Raw genomic sequence first — 14,031 nt, 5'->3', positions numbered from 1 at the left:
ATGTATAGGGGCCCAGGGGAGGGGGTGATCAGTTCTGTGGTGGGGGAGGAGGATTAGAGTGGAAGGGTTAGAAAAGGCGTCATTATAGGGGAGTTACCCCTATAGATGTTCCCAAGAGGATTCGTTGTCTTTAGGGTTTGGGGAGCAGTGCTGACTTTAATCTATGCAGGGATGGGATGGGAACATTGTGTCTGAGACCAGGAATGGCCTGGAGGTTCAGGAAACAGGCTGGAAAGTTGGAGAGGTAGGCAGGGGTCAGACCTTACGTGTGTTAACTCAAAGGTTTGGGTTTTATTATGTGGACAGTGGGGAAGCTATGAAGAGTTTTATGTCGAATCATATATCCTGTTTGTGTTTGAGAAAGCTCTTTCTGAAGGCAGGGTGGGCAGCTGGGAGTTCACTGAGTAATTCAGGTGAGAAATGATGGATGAACGAGGGCGGTTGTTGTGGGGTTGGAGAGGATGGATTAGGGACGGTGTGGAAGTAGAGTCTGCAGGAGTTGGTGGCTGAGTGATGCAAGGAGTGAAGGCGAGAGAGGTGTCTGTGCTCACTGTCAAGGTTTTTGGCCTGGGGACCTGGATGGAGGAGAACGGATAGAGTGGAGAGAGTGCGGGGCCGGGAGTCAGACAACATGGGGTCCAGAGGAGGCCCCCGTGTGATTAGTGCTCACACTGCAGCTGCACCACGGTGTGTCACCATCAGACACCAGTGGCGTGGTGTGGGTCTCCTGGCTTTCATGTTGCTTCCAGGGGTGACTGTCAGGCGTGCTCTCTGTGCGGAGAGACATGGGTGAGTGGTTTCACTGGAATTTGAAGCTCTCTGAAGACAGAGAAGATGGCATTTGTAAAGCAAGTGGTATTTTATCTGGAAATGGTTTCTCTGTGAGAAGGCGATCACTGCTTCCTGGTGAAGCCTGCCTCTCCTTTCCAAGAAGAGGGTTCCACGGAAATGGACCAGGATCATGCTGAGTTGCCACTGGAAACGCTTCTTCCAGAAAGCTCCTCTCTGCCCCTGCCATCTGCCCTGAGTTTGACCGTTTATTTTATTTATTTATTTGGTCCATTTATGTTTGTATGTATTTCCACTGATCCACTCCTTACGGCCAGTAGGCTCTGCTGATGTGGTCTCCATGGGTGTCAGGGCCTCCCTGCACAGTGTACGACCTGATGGTTACAGCGACCTGACCCTGCATGTGCCTTGGTTTTCTGGTAGCAGATGGCCTTCTCAGTACCTTAACTCTTGTGAATCGATGAGTCAGAGGGGTAGAAAGTGTGTGGTGCTAAAGCAGAAAGCCTAAGGCAGCAGCTCCAGCAGGAGTGAGAATGAAAGAGACCTAGTTAGTGTTGTTAGTGATGGATGACTCCCTGGGAGGTCGCAGAGCTCAGGGCAGGTCCCCTGGAGGAGGGAAGGGGAAGAGCATTTCACTTCCTCAGACTTCTCCTCTGGTGCTGGTCCAGCTCCACCCCAGGCCCAGACACTCAGCCTCGGACTGCCCTGCAGCTCCGTCCGGACCCCTTCCTGGGGCAGAATGCACTTGTTTTGGTGGTGGATTATGATCTGCAGTTTTAGAAAGCATATAGGTTGCACACCTTTTAAAAAAAAGTATATGTGAAAGCAAGTTTCTTCCCTGTAGGCATCTTGCTCAGTTGGCTTTTGTCCAGCCTTTTCATGGAAAACAGCCTCCTTATTTGATTTGGGGCTGCTTTAAAGCTGGACATCTCCAGAAATCACTCCTCTGGTCCCCTCATTAGAGTCACCCACAGGACGGCTCCCTGCCCCCCCCCCCCCCAGCCCTTTCTGGTCTCTCACTGACCATTTCTGTCTGGGATGGTCACCGCTGTAGTCCACTTTGGTGACTTTTGCCTCTTCCTTCTGCCTTTTTTTAGATTAAGATTTTTAAACGTTATATTAAAAAGAGATTTTTAATTAATGGTTTGGATGTGCAGTATTGCTTTCCATTTACCTCTGGTAACTTTTCAAGACATTGACCTAAAGAGCCTTTCTCCTTCCTCCCTCCCTGTGTACATGGTGGGGCAGGGGGGGAGAAGGGAGGATGGGGAAAATTATGGAGAAAAACATGTTAAAGATGACTTCCAGTGTAAAACGAGAGGGAAAAATCAATGTTTGAGGAAACCCAAAAAAAGCACCTCTCATTATAGTAATTAAATGGCAGCATTTAACCTATCAGAATGTTCTGCATGCGTGAGAGACAAGCTGAGGAGCTGTGGGTTTGAAATTACAGCTCTAATCCTCAGGGAAGAGAATAGTTAAATAATTTGTTTTTGAGGTGCGGGAGCAGAGCCGGGGAGGTTGTGAGTGTGCCTGTGCATGTGTGCGTGTGCGCGTGTGTGCCCCCGTGAGGGTGAGGGGCCGCGCTGCCTGTGTTTGCAGAGAATACCCTGGAGGTCGGTATTTATCAGCACCTGTGTGCTGTCAAGAAGAACACAAGCTGCTGTTGCCCGTTCGTTAGGTTTCCAGAAGAGTCCGGGTCTCACCTGTGGCCAGGCGTTGCATCATAACCGTAGGGCTTGCTTCACTCTGGCCCCTCTGGGACACACAGGAATAGACTGGAGAGGAGGCCGGGTGACACAGACAGAGAAAGAGAGACACAGGAATTAGGGAAGGAAGAAAGCGGAATAATTTTAAAGAATGTGCATGGCACAGCCTCTCAGGACAAAGCATTCCGACTTACAGGGCTGGCGCTCACAGGCCAGGCTGGACACTCCACAGAGCACGGGGCAAAAGGGAGAGGGGCCACCTTCTCTGTACGGCCTCCTCCCGTGCCGCCATGCCGCGTTGGGAATTCTGTGAACGACGGGGATTGGCCGTGTGTCCTGTCTGCCCCGTCAGGGCATGACCTTTGTCTCTCTGTGCCCCTGGCTGGAGTTTGTGACATTGGTAATGCTCTGGCCCTCCGGAAGCTGCTCCGTTTCTCCCTAGATATTCCCGGAGCTTGGCAGCTACAGTCTGGATTCCACAGGATAGGCTGACACATGGCAAAGGGGAGCCGTGCACATCTGTCCCTGTGCCCCTCATTAGGGGATGAGCTCTTCAGTGACTTGGGGTGGGGGTGCTGGTACACCGTGTTCCTTTTAGGCTCACAGTCCCCGCCGGTCTCTATGAGAGCATGAAGGGTTTCTATTAGACTAATAAGGAGCCCTGGGGACACTGGTTACAGTGTGATAATCGTCCCCTTGGAGGACCTGAGGCAGTCTGTGTGCGCTGACCTCATCCTGGGGGAGAGCTGATGAAACCCGGGCTGCCGCGGTGCCTGCCGTGGACGGGGAGGGGACAAGGTTGCCGGGTGTTTCTTCTCCTGCTTCATTATTATCAGTCTTGCTTGTCTTTGGGGCATTTCATCAAAACTTCAGTTTTGCTTAAGAACTTTCAAGAGCTGATGAACCTAATGGAAAATTTTCTGTAGTAACTCAGTACAGCCACTCACTTCACAAATACCAGCTAATTAATCCTCAGAGCACCCTGGGGACAATGGAGGGGTTCATAAGGGCAGTGACATTTTTTAATTTCCATTTTATAGACTGAGAGACTGAGGCACCTGGAAGAATCTGTGACTTGGGTCCGAGGGGGGCCACAGATCTAGAAGCTGAGATTAGAGCTCCCTGCCTTTTGGCTTCTGTTGGAACTGTTGGGTCCCACCTTAGAGGCATTTAGAAAATCACCTGGGTTTTCTTCTCCTCCGATCCTTCCCCCTGATTCCCACTTGATGCTATGTCTGGGACCTAAGTTCGTGTTCATAAATACAGATCCCTGTCATCAGTTGTAATTGCTGCCTGGTATTCTGCTGAGAGCCTATACCGTCGTTTCTTTTAGCCAGTCCCCTAGATGGACATCTAGATTATTTCTGTTTGTTACCATTATTTCAGATCTTTTTTAATATCCTTGAGAAATAGGGATTTTCTTCCTTTTGTGATTACCTTTTTAGAGTAAAAACCTTAGAGTGGAACTCCAGGTTAGGGAAATGGGCCTGTTTTTGTCTCCTTGTGCATTGCCGGGCTGCGCTTTGACAGCCTGTGCTGGCTCCCACATCAGCAGCTGCCATTGGGGCACTTGAGCCCGGGCGTGAGCTCCATGTCGTCAGGTGTGTCGTCTTCTCCGTGTCTTCTTTTGGTCAAGCCTAGAAGCCGCCACCCAGACACACCCACACCTCAACAGCAAAGAAACATTCACCTACTCCTTTTCTTTTATGGATTTAGTTTTCTTGTATGGAATTTGATTTGTTTTTAGTAGAGTAACAGGGGATATAACTTTTTTTTCCTAGTGACCAACTCGATTGTTCCAGCACCATTTTTCAAATGATTTCTTTTCCCCGCTTACGTCACATGCCACCGTTATCATATATGAAACTCTTAAATATGCTGATGTGTGATCAAGGACATTCTGTTCTTGTTCTTGGATATATGTATTGCTTGTTGTATCTTGATTGTAGATTTGTTACATTTTTTTTTATCCGTGTAGCGTAAGTTGTACTCTTCCTTTGTCCTTTTAAAGAATATTCCTGGCTTTTCCGGCCCTTGTGTACTTTTTTTTTTTTTTAAGATTTTATTTATTTATTTGACAGAGAGCACAAGCAGGGGGAGTGGCAGGCAGAGGGAAGGGGAGAAGCAGGCTCCCCGCTGAGCAGAGAGGCCGATGTGGGGCTCGATCCCAGGACCCTGGGATCATGACCTGAGCTGAAGGCAGACGCTTAACCGACCGAGCCACCCAGGCGCGCTGTGGCCCTGTGTACTTCTAAGCTCATGTCAGAATCACCGTATCACATTTCCTCCTCTCCTCCTTGGTCCCACCCCTCCCCTTCCCATGCCAATCAAAAATTAAATCCTTTTGGAATTTGGATTATTACATCCAACGTAGAAATGGCTTTGGAGAGAATTGGCACCTTTGCGATACGCAGTTTTCCACTCATGAATGTGGTGTTATCTTTCAAGTAAAGTACGTTCCTCACTGATGAAGTTTGACACTGTTCTTGCATTTACACTTATAGGTCCTTTATTTTTATTATATTTTCTAATCTTTGCCAATATTTAGGAAAGCTGTAGATTTTTATGTTTTAAAAATTATCTTACTGTATTCTTTTTAATAGTCCTAATTGTTCTTATTGGTTTTCTTAGTAATACATTATGTGAAAATAACATTTTCCCTTTCCAGTGTTCTATGACTTTGTTATTATTTTGGCTGGGCCTTCCAGAACAGGATTAATTAAATACATATGCTCCAGGAAGTAAAATGCTTCTCTTCAAAGCATCAGTTTAGAAATGAAGGGCATAGGAATATGAAAGAAATAATAATGATCCCTAACTTTTTACCTATGTTGGCCAATATGTATTCTTGGGCCAAAAACGTTTGACACAGCTTCTGTGTCATCAGGCTCAGCCCGAGACAGATTATGGCAATGGATGGAACATGGAGTCCTTTTATTAACGTGGGCCTGGGTAGCCGCCGGGTAGGGCACTTGGGCTGCCATTGTCACCAGATTCTGGTCCCTCTGTGCATTGTCACCGGATGGTAAGATTCAAACTCTGCTTTTAGCTGTCTCTTCCTTGCATGGAAACTTTGGGTATTTCGTCTTTTTTTTTTTTTTTTTTGAAGATTTATTCATTGAGAGAGAGAGTGCGCACGCCTGTGTGGGCTCATCTGTGGGAGGGGCAGACGGAGAGGGAGAGAGAGAATCCTAAGCAGACTCCCCACTGAGTGCCAAGCCCGACTTGGGGTTTGATCTCACAACCCCGAGATCACGACCTGAGTGGAAACCAAGAGTCAGAGGCCCAATCAACTTCGCCACCCAAGTGCCTCTGTAGTTGTTCATTTCTTATAGGATCAAATCCTGTCTCTGTATACTCTTTCCAACCTGGGGTGTTCTTTCTTTTTTTTTTTTTGCCATCTTTTTATTTTGAATAATTTCAAAACTACTGAAGAATTGAATGGTGCACTGAACAGATACCTTTCATCCAGTTTCTCAGTTGTTAACATTTTGCCACATTTGCTTTCTCTCTCTCTCTCTCTCTCTCTCTCTTTCTACACACATACTTTTTTTTCTGTTTTAAAAGTAAGTTGCAGGGGCACCTGGGTGGCTCAGATGGTTAAGCGTCTGCCTTCAGCTCCGGTCATGATCTCCAGGTCCTGGGATCGAGCCCTGCGTCGGGCTCCCTGCTCAGCGAGCGGGGAGCCTGCTTCTCCTTCTCCCTCTGCCGCTCCCCCTGCTTGCGCTCTGTCTCTCTTTCTCTCTCTCAAATGAATAAATAAAAAATTTTATTTCTTTTATTATTGTTTTTTTTTCATGTCAGACGGGTAATGTGCCGAGGTTGTAACAAGGTTTGAGGGAGGCACGTCACACAACAGCGTGAACACCCGATCATCACGCTTATGAACTACAAAAGGATCTAAAAAAATCTTTAAAAAAAAAAAAAAGTAAGTTGCAGATACCATGACACTTCAACCCCAGTTACACCAGTATGTCTCCTAAAATAGGGCATTCTCTCACATAACCACACCTAAGAGATTAACACTAATTCCAGAAAATCATCTCACGTGTAGTCCATACTTAAATTTTCCCAGTCCCCAAATTTATTCTGTACCCTGTAATCAGGGGCTCATGCGGGGCATTTTACTGCTGTGTCTCTTCATCAGGAAGAGACATCTTGCCTTTTCTTGTTTTACTTGTCATTGACTATTTTGAAAAGGTCAGTCAGGTCAATTTTATAGAATATCATACATACCAGATTTGTCTCATTGTTTCCCCTTGATAAGATTGAAATTAAACATTTTTGGCAAGGATACTCGATAAGCAATATCATGTCCTTATTATTGCATCACATCAGAAGGTGAGAAATGTTGGATTCTTCCTAATGGTGGTGTTAAGTTGATCACTTGGTTCGTCAGGTAGCTACCAGATTTCTCCACTGTAAAATTCTCCTTTGTAACGAATAAGTCATCTGAGAAGTGCTTCTTTGAGAGCATGTTCTCTTATTGCTCAACAACCTTTCATTCAGTGGTTTTAGCGACCATTGGAGATCCTTGCTCGAATCAGCTGTTTCTTTGGGATTTTAAAAATAGCGATTTCCTAATTTTATTATTTTATATACATTTATTGCCTAGTATTTTTCTATAAAAAAGAACTTTCTCACCTTCCCTCTTCTGTCTCTCTCTCTTGCTCTCTCTTTTGAGTATCACCATATACTCTTTAGTTCGGAATAGTCCATTATTACCATATTTCATTTTAATGCTCACATTGTTCCAAGTTAGATGAGTGGGCACCTGTTCAGGTTAGCTCCTGGGTCCCTTGCTTTTTGGCACAAATGTCTCAGGTGCACCTTTTACTGTCTGTGACTTAAGCCAGGCATTAGACATTTTCCTCAAGTGTTGTTTAGTAGGAATGTTACTTAGAAGCTGGGATCTGGACACTGGTTTTACACACAGTCTGTCTCTCTCTCTCTCTCTCTCTCGCACACACACACATACACACACACGGTTTTATTTGTTTTTATTCACATGATACATATGTATATACATATACACACAGTTCAAACTGAATATTACAGGATTTTCCTTTCATCTCTTACTTTGCATTTATATCTTTTCTTACAGTGAAAAACTGGATTCTTAAGAAGTTTGCTATGGTTATCATTTATTGTTTCTCATATAGAAAAATGGTTTTTAAGTTAGTTTGTAACTTATTATCGTCAACATTTCTCTTCCTGAGGAGCTTAAGAAAGCTTGAGCTATCTTTCCAGTTCTCTGTCCTTAGATCAAGTTAGAAGTTTTCAGAGTTTTAGGTCTGTAGAGCCCTGGGGCCCCCCAAAACCCTTTCAGGGAGTCAGGTCAAAATGATCTTCATAGCCAGCAGTGAAACATTATTTACCTCCCTCACTGGGTCGGCTTCTGCGGTGACAGTGCAGGAGCAGTGCTGGGTAAACTGCTGGCTTCTCGCGGTAGTTTTTACTGCTATGCACTTGCGGTTTAAAAAAAAAAAGCCATTTCATTGAAGACTGTCCTTGATGAAAGAGTAAAAATGATTAATTTTATTAAATCTTGCCACTTGAGTATGCATCTTTGTAATATTCATGTGACGAAATAGGAAATAGGCATAGAGTACTTCTGCCAATGCAGCAGAGTGGTTGCCTGAGGAGAAGTTCTTGTGTGATCGTTTGAGTTATGAGCTGAAGTAGCTGCTTTTTTTCTTGGATATCACTTTTACTTGAGGGAATGACAGAGAAACTGTGATAAAGTCAGACTTCAGTGTTTGGAAGACATTTTCTCAAAGAATAAAGTGAGCCTGTTGTTTTGTGGAAAACATACTGACAGTATTTGTTGTCAGTAATAAAAGTTGAACTTTCAAATGAAATTAGAATTTTGGAAAAACATGTATCCACGACCGTGAACTAGGCAGTTTCCCCATAGTTAATGAATTCTGAGGAGATCATGGTGATCTAATGAGTGTGCTGTTTTGATAGTGTATAAAAAGTATGTCAATGTTTGGAAGCTCTGCATACCTTAGTGAACCAGTATTTCCTAAATGATCAATGCATGATTTTATAAAATTACACATGAGTAAAATGTCCATTCAAAGTGCAAGAGAGACCAATGAATTTTAATGGAACAGGATATGAGAGTTTATTGATAGGATTTCACATTGCAACGAATCCTTAAGAAACTGCCACTTGTGGAGTTTTTGGTGTAGTATCACAGAAGAATATCCACAGTTATCTGAGAAAGCTATTAAAAGACTCCTCTCAGGGCACCTGGGTGGCTCAGTAGGTTAATTCTCTGCCTTTGGCTCAGGTCATGATCTCGGGGTCCTGGGATCGAGCCCTGTATCGGGCTCCCTGCTCAGCGGGGAGTCTGCTTCTCCCTCTCCCCATGCTTCTGCCCCTGACCCGTGCTCACGCTCTCTCTCTCTCAAATAAAAAATAAAATCTTTAAAAAAAAATAAGAGACTCCTCTCTTTTTGCAATATATATTTGTACTAGTCTGTATTTTCATTTGCTTTAACCAACTCAACATAGCACAACAGATGGAATACAGAAGCAGATAGGAGAATCCAGTTGTCTTCTATTAAGCCAGACATAAAAGATTTGCAGAAAAGTTAACTTGTGCTATCCTTCTCACTAATTATTTTTTGTTCTGGAAACTAGTTATTTCTTTTTTTAAAGATGATTTATTTGAGAGAGAGAGCGCGATTGTGCGTGCAAGTGGGGGGAGGGGCAGAGGGAGAAAATCTTCAAGCAGACTCCCCGCTGAGCATGGAGCCTCACACAGGGCTCAGTCTCATGACCCATGAGATCATGACCTGAGCCGAAACCAAGACTTGGACTGACTGAGCCATCCAGGAGCCCCTAGTTAGGTTCTTTTTTTTTAAATAAAAATGTTATTCATATTAACATATAATAAGTTTATTGCTATTATTTTTAAATGAATTATTTTTAAATTTCTCAGTTTTGATATCTTTTTAAAGATTTTTTATTTTTAAGTAAAAATATTTTATTTTTATTTAAACTCACAGCCCCAAGATCAAGAGTCGCATGCTCTTCTGATTGAGCCAGCCAGGCGCCCCTTTTGATTTTTTAATTGAAGAATAATTGACATACAATATTGTATTAGTTTCAGGTGTACAAAATAGTGACTCAGTATTTATATACATTATGAAATGGTGCCAGGATAAGGCTGGTTACCATCTGTCACCATACAAAGTTGTTATAGTATTATTCACTATATTCCCTATGCTGTACATTATATCCCTGTGTCTTATTTATTTTATAACTAGAAGGTTGTACATCTTAATACCCTTCACTGATTTTGTTCATCTCCCCCCCTTCTCTCTAGCTGCCATCAGTTCTCTGTCTCTGTGAGTCTTGCTTTATTTTTTAGATTCCACGTATAAGTGAAATCATACAGTATTTGTCTTTGTCTGATTTATTTCACTTAGCCTAACATCCTCTAGGTTCATCCATGTTATCGTAAATGGCAAGATTTCATTCATTTTTTTTAATGGCTGAGTAATATTCTATTGTTTATATATCAGATTTTCTTTATCCATTCATCTATTGGTAGACACTTAGCTTGCTTCAGATCTTGGCTATTGTAGATAATGCTGTGATGAAGGTAGGAGTGTATGTATCTTTTTGAATTAGAGTTTTCATTTTCTTCGGAAAACCACCTAGAAGTGGAATTGCTAGATTGTAGGATAGTTTATTTTTAATGTTTTGAGGAATCTTTATACTGTTTTCCATAGTGGTTGCGCCAATATACATTCCCACCAACAGTGCAGGAAGGTTCCATTTTCTCTGTATCTTTGCCAACACTAGTTCTTTCCTTCTGACAGGTGTGAGGTGATATTTCATTGTGGTTTTGATTTGCATTTCCCTGATGGTTAGTGATGTTGAGCATCTTTTTTATGTGCCCGTTGGCCATCTGTATGTTTTGTTTGGAAAAACCTCTATTTTTAGGTCATCTGCCCATTTTTTAATTGGATTGTTTGTTTTTTTGATATTGAGTTAATATAAATTCTTTATATGTTTTAGATGTTAACCACTTATTGGATATATCATCTGCAAATATCTTCTCCCATTCAGTAGGTTTTCTTTTTGTTTCCTTGATGGTTTCCTTTGTTGTGTAAAATCTTTTTAGTTTGATGTAGTGCCATTTATTTCTGCTTTTATTGTCTTTCTCTGAAGAGACAGATCTAGAAGAATATTACTAAGACCAGTGTCAAAGAACTTACTGCCTATTTTCTTCTGGGAGCTTTATGGTTTCAGATCTTAATTTAAGTCTTTTTTTTTTTTAAAGATTTTATTTATTTGACAGAGAGAGACACAGCGAGAGAGGGAACACAAGCAGGAGGAGTGGGAGAGGGAGAAGCAGGCTTCCCACCAAGCAGGAGCCCAATGCGGGGCTCGATCCCAGGACTCTGGGATCATGACCTGAGCTGAAGGCAGACGCTTAACGACTGAGCCACCCAGGCACCCTTAATTTAAGTCTTTAATCCGTATTGAATTTATTTTTGTATATGGTGTAAGAAAGTGGTCCAGTTTCATCTTTTTACATGTAGCTGTCCAGTTTTCTCGGTACCATTTATTGAAGAGACTACCTTTTCCTGATTGTATATTCTTGTCTTCTGTATTGTAGATTAATTGGCCATATATGGTGGGCTTATTTCTGGGATCATTGTTCTGTTCCATTGATCTTTGTGTCTGTTTTTGTGCCAGTCCCATACTGTTTTGATTATTGTAGCTTTGTAGTATAGTTTGAAATCTAGGAGAATGATATATCCTCCAGCTTGTACTTTCTAAAGATCGCTTTAGCTGTTCAGGGCCTTTTGTGGTTCCATACATATTTTAGCATTATTTGTTTTAGTTCTGTGAAAAATCCTACTGGTGTTTTGATAGGGATTGCTTTCTGTAGATTGTTTTGAGTACTATGGACATTTTAACAATATTCTTTTTTTAAAAAAGATTATTTATTTATTTATTTGAGAGAGAGAGAAAGAGAACACAAGTGGGGTGGGGTGAGGGGCAGAGGGAGAGGGAGAAGCAGATTCCCTGCTGAGCATGGAGCCCAATGCAGGGCTCAATCCCAGGATCCTGAGATCATGACCTGTGCCGAAGGCAGATGTTTAACTGACAGAGCCACCCAGGTGCCCCTTAACAATATTAATTCTTAATTCTTCCAGTCCATGAACATGGTGTATCTTTCTATTTATTTGTCTTGTCTTCAGTTTCTTTCATCAGTGTCATAATTTTCAGAGTATGGGTCTTTTACCTTCTTGGTTTAATGTATTCCTTGATGTTTTATTCTTTTGGATGCAGTTACAAATGGGATTGTTTTCTTAGTTTCTTGTTCTGGTAGTTATTGTTGTATAGAAACACAACAGATTTCTCTATATTGTTATTGTATCTTGCAACTTTACTGAATTCGTTTATTCTGATAGTTTCTGGGTGAAGGCTTTAGGGGTTTTCTATATATAGTATCATGTCATCTGCAAATAGTGACAGTTCTACTTCTCCCTCACCAACTTGGATGCTGTTTATTTCTTTCCCCTGCCTAATTGCTGTGGCTAGGACTTCCAATTCTGTATTGACTACAGGTAGCAAGAGTGGGCATCCTTGTCTTCTTCTTGATCTTAGAGGAAAAACTTTTAAGTTTTCACTATAGAGTATGATATTAGTTGTGGGTGTTTGTAATATATGGCTTTTATTACGTTGAGGTACATTCCCTCTCTACCTACTTTGTTGAGAGTTTTTATCATAAACGGATGTTGAATTTGTCAAGTGCTTTTTCTACATCTACTGAGATGATGATCCGATTTTTTAAAAAAGATTTATTTTAGAGAGAGAGAAAGGTGGGGAGGGGCAGAGGGAGAGAGAGAGAATCTCCGGCAGACTCAGCACTGAGTGCAGAGCCTGACTCCAGGCTTCATCTCATGACCCTGAGATCATGACCTGAGCTGAAACCAGAGTGAGATGCTTAACCGTCGGAGCCACCCAGGTGTCCCAGATGATCTGATTTTTATCCTTTGTTTTGTTGATGTGTTGTGTCATGTTGATTGATTTGTAGGTATCAAACTATCTTTTCATCCCTGGATTAAATTCCACATGATCATGGTTTATGATCCTCTTAACATATTGCTGAATTCAGTTTTGCAGATTTTTGTACCTTTGTTTGTTAGGGATATTGGCGTGTGTGGGTTTTGTTTTGTTTTTTGTTTTTGTTTTGTTTTGTAGTGTCTTTGTCTGGTTTAGGTATCAGGGTAATGCTGGTCACATAGAATGAGCATGGAAGCATTTCTTCCTCTTGAGTTTTTTGGAACAGTTTGAGAATGATAAATATCAACTCTTAAAATGTTTGGTAGAACTTACCTGTGAAGCCATCTGGTCATGGACTTTTGTTTGTTGGGAGTTTTTTGATTATTGATTCAATTTCATTACTAGTAATCAGCTGTTCATATTTTCTATATCTTCCTGATTCAGTCTTGGAAGATTGTATATTTCTAGGAAATATTTCTTCTAGGTTTTTCAATTTGTTGATGTGTAATTGTTTGTAGTCTTTTTTATCCTTTGTATTTCTGTGGTATTGGTAACTTCTCTTTGATTTCTGATTTTATTTTGGGGGGCCCTCTCTCTTTTTTTCTTAATGAGTCTTGCTAAAGGGTTATCAGTTTTATCTTTTTAAAGAACCAGCTCTTAGTTTCATTAGTCTTTTTTTTTTTTCTTAAGTTTTTGTTTCATTTATTTCTGCTCTGATCTGTATTATTTTCTTCTTCCATCTACTTACTTTGGGCTTCGTTTGTTCTTTTTTTTAAGTTCCTGTAGGTGTAAAGTAGATTGTTTGAGATTTTTCTTGTTTCTTGAGGTAGGCCTCTATTGCTATAAACTTCCCTCTTGGAACTGTTTTTGCTGCATCCCATAGATTTTGGAACATTGTGTTTTTATTTTCGTTTATCTCAAGGTAGTTTTTCATTTCTTCTTTGATTTCTTCATTGACCTGTTGATTGTTTAGTAGCATGTTGTTCAATCTTCACATGTTTGTGGTTTTTTTTTTTCCAGTTTTTTCCTTGTAATTGACTTCTAGTTTCATGGCATTGTGGGAAGAAAAGATGCTTGCTACGATTTCAATCTTCTTAAATTTATTGAGACTTATTTTGTGGCCTAACATGTGATCTGTCCTAGAGAATGTTCCATGTGCACTTGAAAAGAATGTGTATTCTGTAGTTTTGGATGGAATGTTCTATATCTATCTCTCTATCTATCTTTCTATCTATCAAGTCCATTTGGTCTAATGCATTGTTCAAGGCCAGTGTTTCCTTATTAATTTCCTGTCTGGTTGATCTAGCCACTGAAATAAGTGGGGTGTTAAGTCCCATACTATTGTGTTACTGTCAGTTTCTCCCTTTGCATCTGTTAATATTTGTTTTATATATTTAGTATTCTGGTTTTGATTTCTAATATGGTAAGTATCAGTACATATGATCTTTACTAACAAAAGTTGTTTGAAATCATTAATAGTTTCTAAGAGTGTGAA

At 41.4% G+C, this 14,031-nt stretch overlaps 1 protein-coding gene and 1 non-coding gene across 3 annotated transcripts in view; one reads left to right on the top strand and one right to left on the bottom strand.

Annotated features, from left to right (window-relative positions):
• The window catches only part of PEX14 (peroxisomal biogenesis factor 14), a 135,789-nt gene that overhangs the window by 66,236 nt on the left and 55,522 nt on the right, over positions 1-14,031 (top strand). The gene's annotated exons all lie outside the window — the stretch shown is intronic.
• LOC118555372 (small nucleolar RNA U13) lies at positions 6,297-6,398 on the bottom strand. Its single transcript, XR_004926943.1, has one exon. It is a non-coding gene; the product is annotated as a small nucleolar RNA U13 (small nucleolar RNA).

The sequence above is a fragment of the Halichoerus grypus genome, chromosome 5, assembly GCF_964656455.1.
Source record: "Halichoerus grypus chromosome 5, mHalGry1.hap1.1, whole genome shotgun sequence".
NCBI lineage: Eukaryota > Metazoa > Chordata > Mammalia > Carnivora > Phocidae > Halichoerus > Halichoerus grypus.
Note: the sequence above shows the minus strand (reverse complement) of the source record. Positions and strands in the feature narration are given on the sequence as shown.